We start from the raw sequence: 12002 nt of genomic DNA on the forward strand, positions 1-12002 counted from the left end.
CTGCATGCTGAATGCATTTCAGGTCATTATTTTTATGAATAGAAAATGTGAAGGTCACTTAACCTCATCCTTACAATTAACAATTACTATCAGTTCAGAGCTGTGGGAATATCTGTGAATCTAAGTTTTGCTCAGGGAAGTTCCAGCTAGGAAAGAGAGAGGAGATAAAACAAATGGGCCTTCCTCATTTAAATTCCTGAGTAAATACTACCACATTACCAGCTCTGAATAATTAACTTCCATCCACTGTGCCAAAAATGACGCACTGTATCTGGAATCCATCTTTTCAATAAATACCCCAGAAAGAAACCACCACAGAAATCATGACTGCTATTACTGCACTAAACTTTTTACTTACTCAAATCATTTTCTGAAAACCATCATTAGAATCAAATTAAAATAAAGCTGAGGTTTTCTGAATAAAACTGTCAAAAAAGATAAAAGTTTTTACATTGACAGTAAAGCAAATGATTTTTTCCACTCTGTTGAGGTTGCATAAGAGCGCAGTATATCTGAATGACTTATGGTCCATTAATGACAGATTAACAGCTGGAGGAGGGGAGATCTTTCCAAGAATAGTTTTCAAATGAATGAAACTTCAGGCCTAGAGGCAATGGGAAATGCAAAGTGTGGGGAACTGGGGGAGGATGTGGGTGGAGGAATCTTATAAGATCAGACTTTCATAATTCATTAAAATCACTGAAAATGACAGAGTGTGATCTGAAATGAATTTTCCATATTCACCGGGGAAGAGGTCATAGTTACTAAGTCCTTGAAGGTGACTACAGGAGGTAGAGACCCAACGTGAGTATATTTGTGCAGCATACCTGAACAAAATAAGACTTGCTAAGACAGAACATAGTGAAGGATTCTACCTATGTGGTTTTGTTCACCGGGATTCTTTTGTTATAATGAAACACCAAACACTGCACGCAGCCAGACTTCGGTGGAGTGTGGGGTGGGGGTGCAGATACTAAAAAGGTATTTGATGTATACAAATTTACAAAGACCAGTCCCATATTCTGGAATGATAATTATACCATATATATATACTTAAATACAATTATAAAAAATAAATTAAAAAAATAGAACAGCTAGCTTTCATTTTTTAGGTTGACTTTCTGGGTAGCCTAAATTTAATTTTTTTATCATAAAAGTAATTCATGCTTTTATAGATATTATAGAAATCTGGTAAAATAAATGAATAAAGTAGAAGTCACTTCCCAGTAATATCCATATTTAAATTTTAGTGTATTTCCTTCCATCATGTAATGTATTTATTCATAACAATTTTTTCAATAAGAGTGAAATGATATTGAATGTACATCACATTATGTTGGGAACATAGGAGCCATTTAGCCTTGCTTTTGAAGTCAGTGATCTATCTTGATGTAAATCCAGCAGTCTTGGCAATCTATTATGGCTACTAGACCAAGGCATATTTATTTTTCTATCTGGCCAGTGCTGGATTTGTGTGCTCAGTACTCATTAAAGATACTATCAGTAACAGTGATCGTAGCATATATATAGCATCCTTACATATATAACTCTACCTAAATTCCTAATGCAAATACAGAAATTGTAGATGACTTCACTACCTAAAGGTTCAACAAGTACATCTTCATCTAGCTTCTGACGTCTTTTTTTCAGATTCCATCAATGAACAATAAACTTTACTCTTCAATAAGAAAGAATTTTGACATAGGTCAAACACAAGAGTGGAACATGGCCCCACCAACACACACAGAAACTAATAATCTTGTTAAAAAAGAAATAACCCACTGTGTCATGAAAAAAATATATTAGATTAATTATGATGATAGAAATACTACAAAAATGATTAGAATAGTGTCTATCTGCATTAAGTATTTTTCTTTAAAGGTGATTAATTTTATTTTACTGAATCCTTCCACATTCATATTTTCTTTAATTCAGAATAAATGATAATAGTCAAAGATCATATATCTCTTAGAGGGAGAAAAGTTGGAGATAATTTCTTATGAAATTTTAGGCTTTACGAAGTTGCTTAAGGATAAGTACTCAGGCATAAAATTTGTCTTATTTAAATCAAATCTTCAAGGAAATTGAAGAAGATTTAAAGAAATAGAAAAACATTCCGTGCTCATAGATTGGTAGAATAAATATTGTTAAAATGTCAATACTACCCAAAGCTATCTACACATTCAATGCAATCCCAATCAAAATTGCACCAGCATTCTTCTTAAAGCTAGAACAAGCAATCCTAAAATTTGTATGGAACTACAAAAGGCCCCGAATAGCCAAAGTAATTTTGAAGAAGACCAAAGCAGGAGGCATCACAATCCCAGACTTTAGCCTCAACTACAAAGCTGTAATCATGAAGACAGCATGGCATTGGCACAACAACAGACACATAGGCCAATGGAATAGAGATTCCAGAATTGGACCCATAAGAGTATGGCCAACAAATCTTTGACAAAGCAGGAAACAGCATCCAAAGGAAAAAAGACAGTCTCTTTAACAAATGGTGCTGGGAGAACTGGACAGCAACATGCAGAAGAATGAAACTAGACCACTTTCTTACACCACTCACAAAAATAAACTCAAAATGGGACCTGAATGTGAGACAGAAAACCATCAAAACCCTAGAAGAGAAAGCAGGAAAAAAACCTCTCTGACCTCAGCTGCAGCAATTTCTTACTTGATACATCCCCAAAGGCAAGGGAATTAAAAGCAAAAATGAACTATTGGGACCTCATAAAGATAAAAAGCGTCTGCACTGCAAAGGAAACAATCAACAAAACTAAAAGGCAACCAACAGAATGGGAAAAGATATTTGCAAATGACATATCAGACAAAGGGCTAGTATCCAAAATCTATAAAGAACTCACCAAACTCCACACCCGAAAAACAAATAATCCAGTGAAGAAATGGGCAGGAGACATGAATAGACACTTCTCTAAAGAAGACATCCAGATGGCCAACAGGCACATGAAAAGATGCTCAACGTCGCTCCTCATCAGGGAAATACAAATCAAAACCACACTGAGATACCACCTCATGCCAGTCAGAGTGGCTAAAATGAACAAATCAGAAGACTATAGAGGCTGGAGAGCATGTGGAGAAACAGGAACCCTCTTGCACTGTTGGTGAGAATGCAAACTGGTGCAGCCACTCTGGAAAACAGTGGGGAGGTTCCTCAAAAAACTAAAAATAGACCTACCCTATGACCCAGCAATAGCACTGCTAGGAATTTACCCAAGGGATACAGGAGTGCTGATGCATAGGGGCACTTGTACCCCAATGTTTACAGCAGCACTTTCAACAATAGCCAAATAATGAAAAGAGCCTAAATATCCATCAACTAATGAATGGATAAAGAAATTGTGCTTTATATACACAATGGAGTACTACGTGGCATTGAGAAAGAATGAAATATGGCCCTTTGTAGCAACATGGACGGAACTGGAGAGTGTTATGCTAAGTGAAATAAGCCATACAGAGAAAGACAGATACCATGTGGTTTCACTCTTATGTGGATCCTGAGAAACTTAACAGAATACCATGGGGGAGGGGAAGGAAAAAAAAAAGTTAGAGAGGGAGGGAGCCGAACCATAAGAGATTCTTAAAAACTGAGAATAAACTGAGGGTTGATGGGGGGTGGGAGGGAGGGGAGGGCAGGTGATGGGCATTGAGGAGGGCACCTGTTGGGATGAGCACTGGGTGTTGTATGGAAACAAATTTGACAATGAATATCATAAAAAAAAAACAAAAAAAAATAAATAAATAAATAAATAAATAAATAAAGTCTTTAAGAAATCAAGAGGCCTTTATGCTCTTGACTATTGATGCATTAACTTAAATGCTTATGATAGTTTATTGTTATAATAAATATTATGATAATAATCTCTAATTCCACTACCCTGGTGCAACAAGTTTTAAAATTTCCTTTTCCTGCCCATTTGAAACGCAAAATTTGTAAAAGTTACATTTACAGCGAAATAAAAATCTAGGGATTCAATTTTTTAAGTTTTACATTATATGATACATATTTTACCCTGTTTTTACTTAATCTTTAAAATAATTTTAATGGATCCATAATACTGCATAAAGGAGAAGCCCCATAATTTAATCATTCCCCTTTTTGAAACACTTAGATTGTTTTAAATGTTAACATGTATTTCTGTTTTATTGATAAACTTTTGCCCAATCTCAGAGTTTTAGCTTTACCCCCAACTTTTCTTTTTTTTTTTTTTTTTGGTTTGTTAATGTGTTACTCTAGTAAGCTATATTGTTGCTTTTCACATTTAATAATTCCCCTTCATATGTGATGAGCTTTTTCTTATCCAAAGTATTCATTTCTTATATTTAATAAGATGAAGTAAATCTATTATTTTCCACATTTATATCTTTTTTTTTAATTTATTTTTGAAAGAGAGAGAGAGAGAGACAGAGCATAAGTGGGGGAGAAGCAGAGAGAGAGGGAAACAGAATTCAAAACAGGCTCCAGGCTCTATGCTGTCAGCACAGAGCCAGACGTGGGGCTGGAACTCAGGAACCAGGAGATCATGACCTGAGCCGAAGTCAGACACTCAACCAACTCAGTCAACCAGGCGCCCCTCCATATTTTTGTCTTTACTAGTAATTCTTATTTTTCACAAATTACGTTTCCAAGTGCCATCTTCCATATTTGCTCCTTGGTCTTGCATTTTAATGTGCTCTATTGAGTTTTGGGGTTTTTTTTACATCATATTTCCTTTTTTTTAATTTTTTAATGTTTATTTATTTGTGAGAGGAAGAGAGACAGAGACAGAGTGCGAGCAGAGGAGGACAGAGAAAGAGGGAGACACAGAATTCGAAGCAGGCTCCAGACTCTGAGCTGTCAGCACAGAGCCCAATGAGGAATTTGAACCCACAAGCTGTGAGATCATGACCTGAGCCAAAGTTGGAGGCTTAACTGACTGAGCCACCCAGGTACCCCTATATCATATTTCTAATAACTACTACATTCAACAATGATCTCAGTCATTTCAGTTGCTGTTTTCATTATTGTTTGATCTTACTTAATGTTTGATTACTTAGGATGCCACAGTAGCAAATACCAAAATTCCAGTTGCTTAAAATGACAAAATGTATTCCTTGCCCACTGTCCATGACCGTCCTGGGTTGATAGTGGGGTCCTGTTCCTAGCAGCCCCAGGGGAGACTCAGAGTGATGAATCAGCAAACATTGACAGTCTTGTGCTAAAGGAAAATGTGAGCTTTGCAAGGTATGTCAGTTAAATGCTCTAGCCCTAAAATAACATACCACTTCTGAGCTGAATTCATTGGTCCACACTAGTTCTGTAACTCCCCCTGACTACAAGGGTCTGCAAACAGTCCTATCACATACATAGAAACGTGGAGAACTGAAAATATTTGGCAAACAGCACTAGTGACCGCCATCTCTCTCCTAATGCTTTCTTTAGTGTCATAAATTAACCTGTATTTTCTAAAAATTTCCATTTTATGTTAAAAAAAGTATGTTAGGTTATAGAGTTTGGCCTACAATTCCCTTCATTTTGCTTTTTATTTCATGTTGCAAATGTCTTTTGTGTGTTTGTGTGTTTGTTTGTGTTTGTTGTGGATGGCTTTACACTTTCTGTTTGCTCATACTTCCATGTGATTAATTGGCTAATCTTTCAAAAGCAGACCAGATGGAGAATTGCTTTAAAGCATCTTCCTAGCAATCTGACTGTTTTCTGGCTGAGTGAGCCTCTTTGATCTTGAGTTGGAAATTAGACTTTTTTTCCCCTTAAGGCTTTTCATCTCCCAATAGTTTATTTAATAATTCAGTGTCAGAGTAAGTTTTGACGAATAGTTAAGGTGTGGAAGAGATTTTTCTCCAACTACAACAGTTTACTGTGCAGTGTATTGTCCTTCCTGGACCTGGAGTTAAGAAACAGCTCACATGGAGGGTTATTTCTATCTTCACCAATACGGGGTCAACATGTTGATGTGCAAAACTACGTAACAAGGGGACTAGAGGTCAGTTCAACTCAGAGTCTCAGATGATGGCAGGGAGGATTCTTTGAATTCTGAATCAGTACGCATTGTCATAACTATCACTGAGGGAGGCTATACAGATTCCTTTTAATAGCTACAAAATACCTATGTGTTAGGAGCAGGGGAGAAGCAGAAGGAGAGGCTCAGAGAATCTTAAGCAGGTTCCATGCTTAGCGTGGAACCTACATGGGGCTCAATCCCACAATCCTGGATGGTGACCTAAGCCGAAATCAAGAGTCAGATGCTCATCCAGCTAAGCCACCCAGTAGCCCCTCAAAGGAATTCTTAATTAATATTTAGAGAGAGGTTGCTTCCTTCTATTTAAATCAAATACATGGCTGAAATTTTAATTATTTCACTTTAAAGAACTTGAATGCTAATTCAACCTTGAGGTTAGGAAGGGACAAAGGTGTTAAAAATGGACTCATGAGGGGCACCTGGGTAGCTCAGTCGGTTAAGCGTCTGATTCTTGGTTTCAGCTCAGGTCGTGATCTCATGGTTTGTGGGTTTGAGCCCCATGTCAGGCTCTGCACTGGGTGTGAAGCCTGCTTGGGATCCTCTCTCTCCCTCTCTCTCTCTCTCTCTCTCTCTTTCAAAATAAAAAATAAACTTAAAAAAAAAATGGGCTCCTGAGCTATCCAAAGCTGAGTTCAAACTTAGCCATGTTAGTAATGAGCTGTGCAAACTTGGGTGACTGATTTGATTCTTGAAGCTTGGTTTTTCTCATCTGGAAGAAATACATGATAATAATACCTAATTAATAGGATTGTTGAGAGGATTAATTTCTAAACATTCACCATAGTTCTGGCCAGTTTTGAGCTCAGAGGAAGGAAAACAGATAAACAAAGGCAAGAAGATGAGGAAAACACAGCATTTGTCCCAGGTTGATTGGCACTTTGTGTATATAAGAGAAAGGATATTGCATAGTGTTGTGCTGGTTGTTCACTGCACAAAGGTGCCAGAACAGAGGGGCAAGTGATTGGCACTTTGGGTATATGAGATTAGGGCTGCTGCATAGTGTTATGCAGGTTGTTCACTGCACAAGAGTGCCTGACCAAAGGGACAAGTGGAGCTGAAATCCAACCCATATTCTGCTTTCACAGGCATCCTCCCTGGCAGAGGTTCATCTGCCCAGAGGAAGAAGTGCATTTGTCTTTACATACTACATGAGCTAAGGGTGACCCTGAATACACAGGAATTATAAGAAATTATAATGTACATCTGTGACCCCATTCCTAAATAGGGAGGAGTAGAGTTCCAGAGGGCACTCATCATCTCCTCCATCATCTCCTTTCCTTAAGTACAGGGTGTTTGGGCCATTTTCATCAGTTGGTTTTTAAAAACCAAAAGCAAAAATACCTATTGTCCCCTGATGTATTATACAGGCCTTGATATTCCAAACATTTTTCCTTCCTTTCCACCCTTTCTTCTGAGTCATCATTCCAACAGTTTTCAGGAGGTCAGGTAGCCCCGACCACTTTGTGCCAGTTGTGGTGTTTTGCTTTTTCCTGCCAGGATAGTCTCCCGGATTGAAAGGCATTTTACACGGTTTGATCTTGGTGGTGTAGCCGAGACTCGAGACTCGTTGGTTGGACGACCAGCTGCCTCAGATCACAGCCTCTCTTCTTTCCCGCCGACGTCATCTCCAAGAGGAGCGAGGAAAGGAGGAAAAAAGCCACGAGGAGAGTGAAGTGTGCAACAAGATATTGAATTCTGCTGTAGAAAGCGTCCTAAAGTCTATACTCCTCCTGTTGTCACTCCTTCTCTGTGCTGCGCTCCAAGGATGCAGGTTTCTCAGGACCAAAGACCCACACGATGCTCATGCTTCCGCTACAACCTGCAGATCCCATGACCTGCCAGAGGGGGCTGTGTGGCTGCTGGAAGAACGGAACATCTATTCTGTTCTTTCCAAGCCTCCAATGCGTTTTTAACCAAACCGGCAGGAGGAGGGGGCGTTTGTATCGGGCAATAAAGGGTTCTAATGAGAATCTATTTCATTGATCCATAAAATAAAACCAAGATTGTATCATCTATCTTCTTCATATAATAACGATTACAATTTATTAAATTTTGAATATGTTCCAGGTGCTTTACATACATTCTCTTTAATCCTTATCACAACACTGTAAGGTATTTTTATCTCTGTTCTATGATAAGAAAAATGTCAGTGAGAAAAGTTAATTAACTTATTCAAATATAAAGAGCTAATAAGGAATAGGGTTAGGATAAATCCCAGTGCTGTCTGACTCTGTAGCCCGTGCTCTTTTTGTTTCTCTTTTTATTAGTGTCTCTAAAATGATTTTTAGATGACAGTGTAATGCATACATATATTCTCACAGGCACGATCTATACACTGCCAGGTATATGTAGTCAATGTGGACATCGTTTTCACATCACTTCTTTCACCCAATTTCCAGTCCTGGTAACTTCCCCAGTAGAGACCAGTTTTTTCAGAATTTTTAAATACATTTACACACACACACACACACACACATATATATATATATATATGTAATACACACATATACATATATACATATGTATATGTATATATGTGTGTGTACATATATACATATGTATATGAAATACATATATACATATGTATATGAAATATTTTCATATATATTTCATATTTTAAAAACATATCTATGTTTTGTGTTTAGGTTGTTTTTTATGTGTTATGACACCACTACATTCAGACCCACTCCTTTCTGTAGTAGTCGGATTATATTTAAATTTGTATCTGCCATCTCATTCTGCTTTCTTTTTACCCAGCTTCCTGCAACCTAATTATTCTGGACCCTGACTTTTTATATAAGTAAACAGGCTGAAAAGAGTATTTGGAATATGATACTGCTAATTTCAAAGAAGTCTGATATTTTTCATTCTAGTGTATCTTTGTGTCGTGGATAAACATACAGTTATTGGGAAATACTAATAATAATAGTAATAAAGGAAATTTCCCTCTACTCACTACACTGATATGATGACGTGAGCATCAATTTTTCTGTTTGGTTGAATATGGTGCTTTTTTTCCACAATGTGGATTTTCCTCAAAGGTCTGCTTTTTCTTGGCTATATGACATTTTGGCCATCCCTCATTTTACCTCTGTGGTATGATGCTGCAATTAATTTTATGGCTCAGGAAACTATGAACCAGAGGGAATGAATGACAGTCAAAGGCATGGTGCTATCTAGTTCTAGAACCAGAAATGAATCCCATCTATGTGCTGGCTGCTGTCTCAGTACCCTTTCTACAACATAACACATTATTAATGGGAAGTCTTATGTAAATGCTTTAACTTATTTGTAAATCTATCCTCCTTTCTCTTCACATTTCATATCCTATTTCCAGTCACATTTGTTTAGCTGAAAAAGTTGGACATGCTTTGTGTCCTTGGCAGAGAACTCTGAGAAAAGCTCATTTATTCTTGTAGTTTGTTTTGAATAGCTTCTTCTGGAAGTATCTGGGATTTGGATATGTTCAATAAATCTCAGTTAATAAAAAGTTAGAATATATGGGACCTCAGAAAAAAAATCAAACCCAACTCCTTGTTTTATAAATTCATTTAAAAACACATATTGTGAATGCACTTACTGCACCCTCATAAATGCTGATACACGTTAAAGGGTATTTCTATATCACATCTGGGAAACTGGAGCCAAGAAAGACCAATTCGCTCGAAAATTCTCATGTTCATAGTTAAAAGGACTGGAGCCCAAGTCGCATGACTTAAAGTCCAGTGCTAAACACCCATGTGACTTGCCAGGGTGTTATTCTGTATAGTAATAAAACATAAGGTAGTTCAACCTACTTATCGTATGTGCTAAGCTTCATTCATTATCTTTGTGGCTTATAGAAAAAGACAGTATTATTGTGGCATGCCTAATGCATTTATACCTTTTAAAACTTAAGACTTTTATACAGTTTGTTTTCAAATTTCTAATCACAGATAAATAGCAACATTTTGGTGGTCTTGAGTGACTTGCAGCTCTCTCTCTCTTTTCCCTTCTCATACAAAAATAATTCTTAAGGTCACAGTACGTGTATTCCTGCAACTAACATTTGTATTCAAGTTCAGTAAATCTCATTGTCAACATTTTGTGACCGTTCCTGTTAAATTCTGTGGAAGGCTTGATGTTGCATTATAATCCTTAACATACAATTGTGTTCTACCTGGGCTGTTCAGGGATATCGTTGTTTTGAATGAAAAGTGTAGCATGTGTTTAGTGTATTACTAGGCACCTTGATCTCTCGCTCGGGGTGGGGGGGGGGGCAGCATTTAGTGACCATGCATCCTCATTAGCATGGAGGACAAGCCAGTGTAATGGCAAAGGAAGTAGATTTGCCAGGAGATGCCCTGGGTTTGCATGCCCTACTATTCCTGGCTCTCTCAAACCCTTGGCTTCTGTATCTTAAAAATGGGGCAATAATATCCATTTCCTCAGGGTTGTTTTAAGATTTAATTGAAATAATGCATGTGAAAGTACCTTGGCACATATAAGGAGTTTAATAAAGCTAATTTCCTTTCCAGTTTACTTAATGTTTGCTACTTTCAAAACCATTCTTTCCCAATAATGTAATAACTGGCTTTGACAGCAGTAACAGAGCCATACACGGCATTCATGCTCCTTCCCTGAAGACCAGCTTTCTTCATTAGTATCTGAGCCTGGCAAATCAAAATCCTTTCTAAAATCTTCTAAGTGACTTTAAAATCCCTGGGTGCATTAGTCTGGATCACTTGAGTGTATCTTGCACATTTAATTAAACCTGTTATTTCTGGAAACAAAAACAAAACATTTAAGAAGGAATGGCTGAGAGCAACCGTTGTCTTTCCAGTAGTGCAACATGTGAATGGCTTAAGGAATCTTTTAAAGCTGTGCTTTATTTTAATTGGTTTCTGAATCCACTCATTTTCTGGCTGCGCCTCTATTTTCTTCATCTGCCATTGCCTTTTGCCACTTCTCTTTGGGGATATCTGTTATCCTTAAAAAAGGGATGAGATGGGAATTAACTTGCTTTTGACCATATCCATTTATCCACTTGAAGATCACTGTGGCAAACTATGAAAAATGCACTAGTTTTGAAAAATGACAAAGCTCCCAGGATTGAAAAGGTGCTTATCCCCTCACAGGAATCTATTTGTGCTGTTATTCTTGGCAGCTAGAGCTGGATTCTTCAAAAGGAGATGCAGATTCTATTTTTCTTTATCTTTCCTACCCTGAAAATTATGTCTTGCTTCTGCATTGGGAAGGTTTTGGATCAAAAGTCCTTTCCTATTTGCACTGCAAACAAAAAACACACCCCATTGTAAATTGTGTTAACACCTTTTCGACAATCTAAACCTCACGAGGAAAGATATGCTGACTATTATGTGTACATTATAAGTGCTGTGCACAGGTGTGTTTATAAGGAGGCCTTGTGTTTGATCTCTTCCATACCTTAGTCCTTCCCTAAGCATTATTATTGGCACGTAGAAAATGGAATCTGTCTAATCGGTTCCAACTGAGTTAAATCCAACAAAAGTACTTCACTTTGAATTTTAACTGGACCAACACCTTTGTCTTAGTAATAAAAATTTAACCACTTACATTTTCCATCTTCTTGTGTTACCTCCTTCATGGTCCAGGATGATGTCTTTGTTCACTTTGGACAAATATGATGCCAAATGGTGCTCTTCTTGAAACCCATGGTTTCCCAAACATCAGGAGACACAACTCCATTTCCCCTAAGAATCCTCTCACGTTCCATTCCCATGGTGACACAAGTCCCATGGAATCTCCCTGCGTGGTTTGAGATGGTTTGGGATAGAGAAGAATAAGGAAATTAAGGGGCAACGCTAGAACATTCACACAGGACAGTCAGCTCTATTACAGAAATGGCCTTTCATTATCTGAGAAATCTCTCATGTCTAGGCTGCAGGTGCATGTGGTTTCAAGGTCACAATATTGTGTTTGGACTGCTTCTTGGCAAGTCCT

The 12002-nt window shown here is 37.6% G+C and overlaps 1 long non-coding RNA gene across 5 annotated transcripts in view; it reads right to left on the bottom strand.

Moving 5' to 3' along the window:
- The window catches only part of LOC113599874 (uncharacterized), a 186400-nt gene that overhangs the window by 108320 nt on the left and 66078 nt on the right, over positions 1-12002 (bottom strand). For all 5 annotated transcript variants that reach the window (XR_008297796.1, XR_008297794.1, XR_008297793.1 and 2 more), the window contains one exon: positions 11616-11807. This is a non-coding gene — a long non-coding RNA (uncharacterized LOC113599874). The remainder of the gene's footprint in view (positions 1-11615; positions 11808-12002) is intronic.

The sequence above is a fragment of the Acinonyx jubatus genome, chromosome C2, assembly GCF_027475565.1.
Source record: "Acinonyx jubatus isolate Ajub_Pintada_27869175 chromosome C2, VMU_Ajub_asm_v1.0, whole genome shotgun sequence".
In the NCBI taxonomy this organism is placed as follows: Eukaryota; Metazoa; Chordata; class Mammalia; order Carnivora; family Felidae; genus Acinonyx; species Acinonyx jubatus.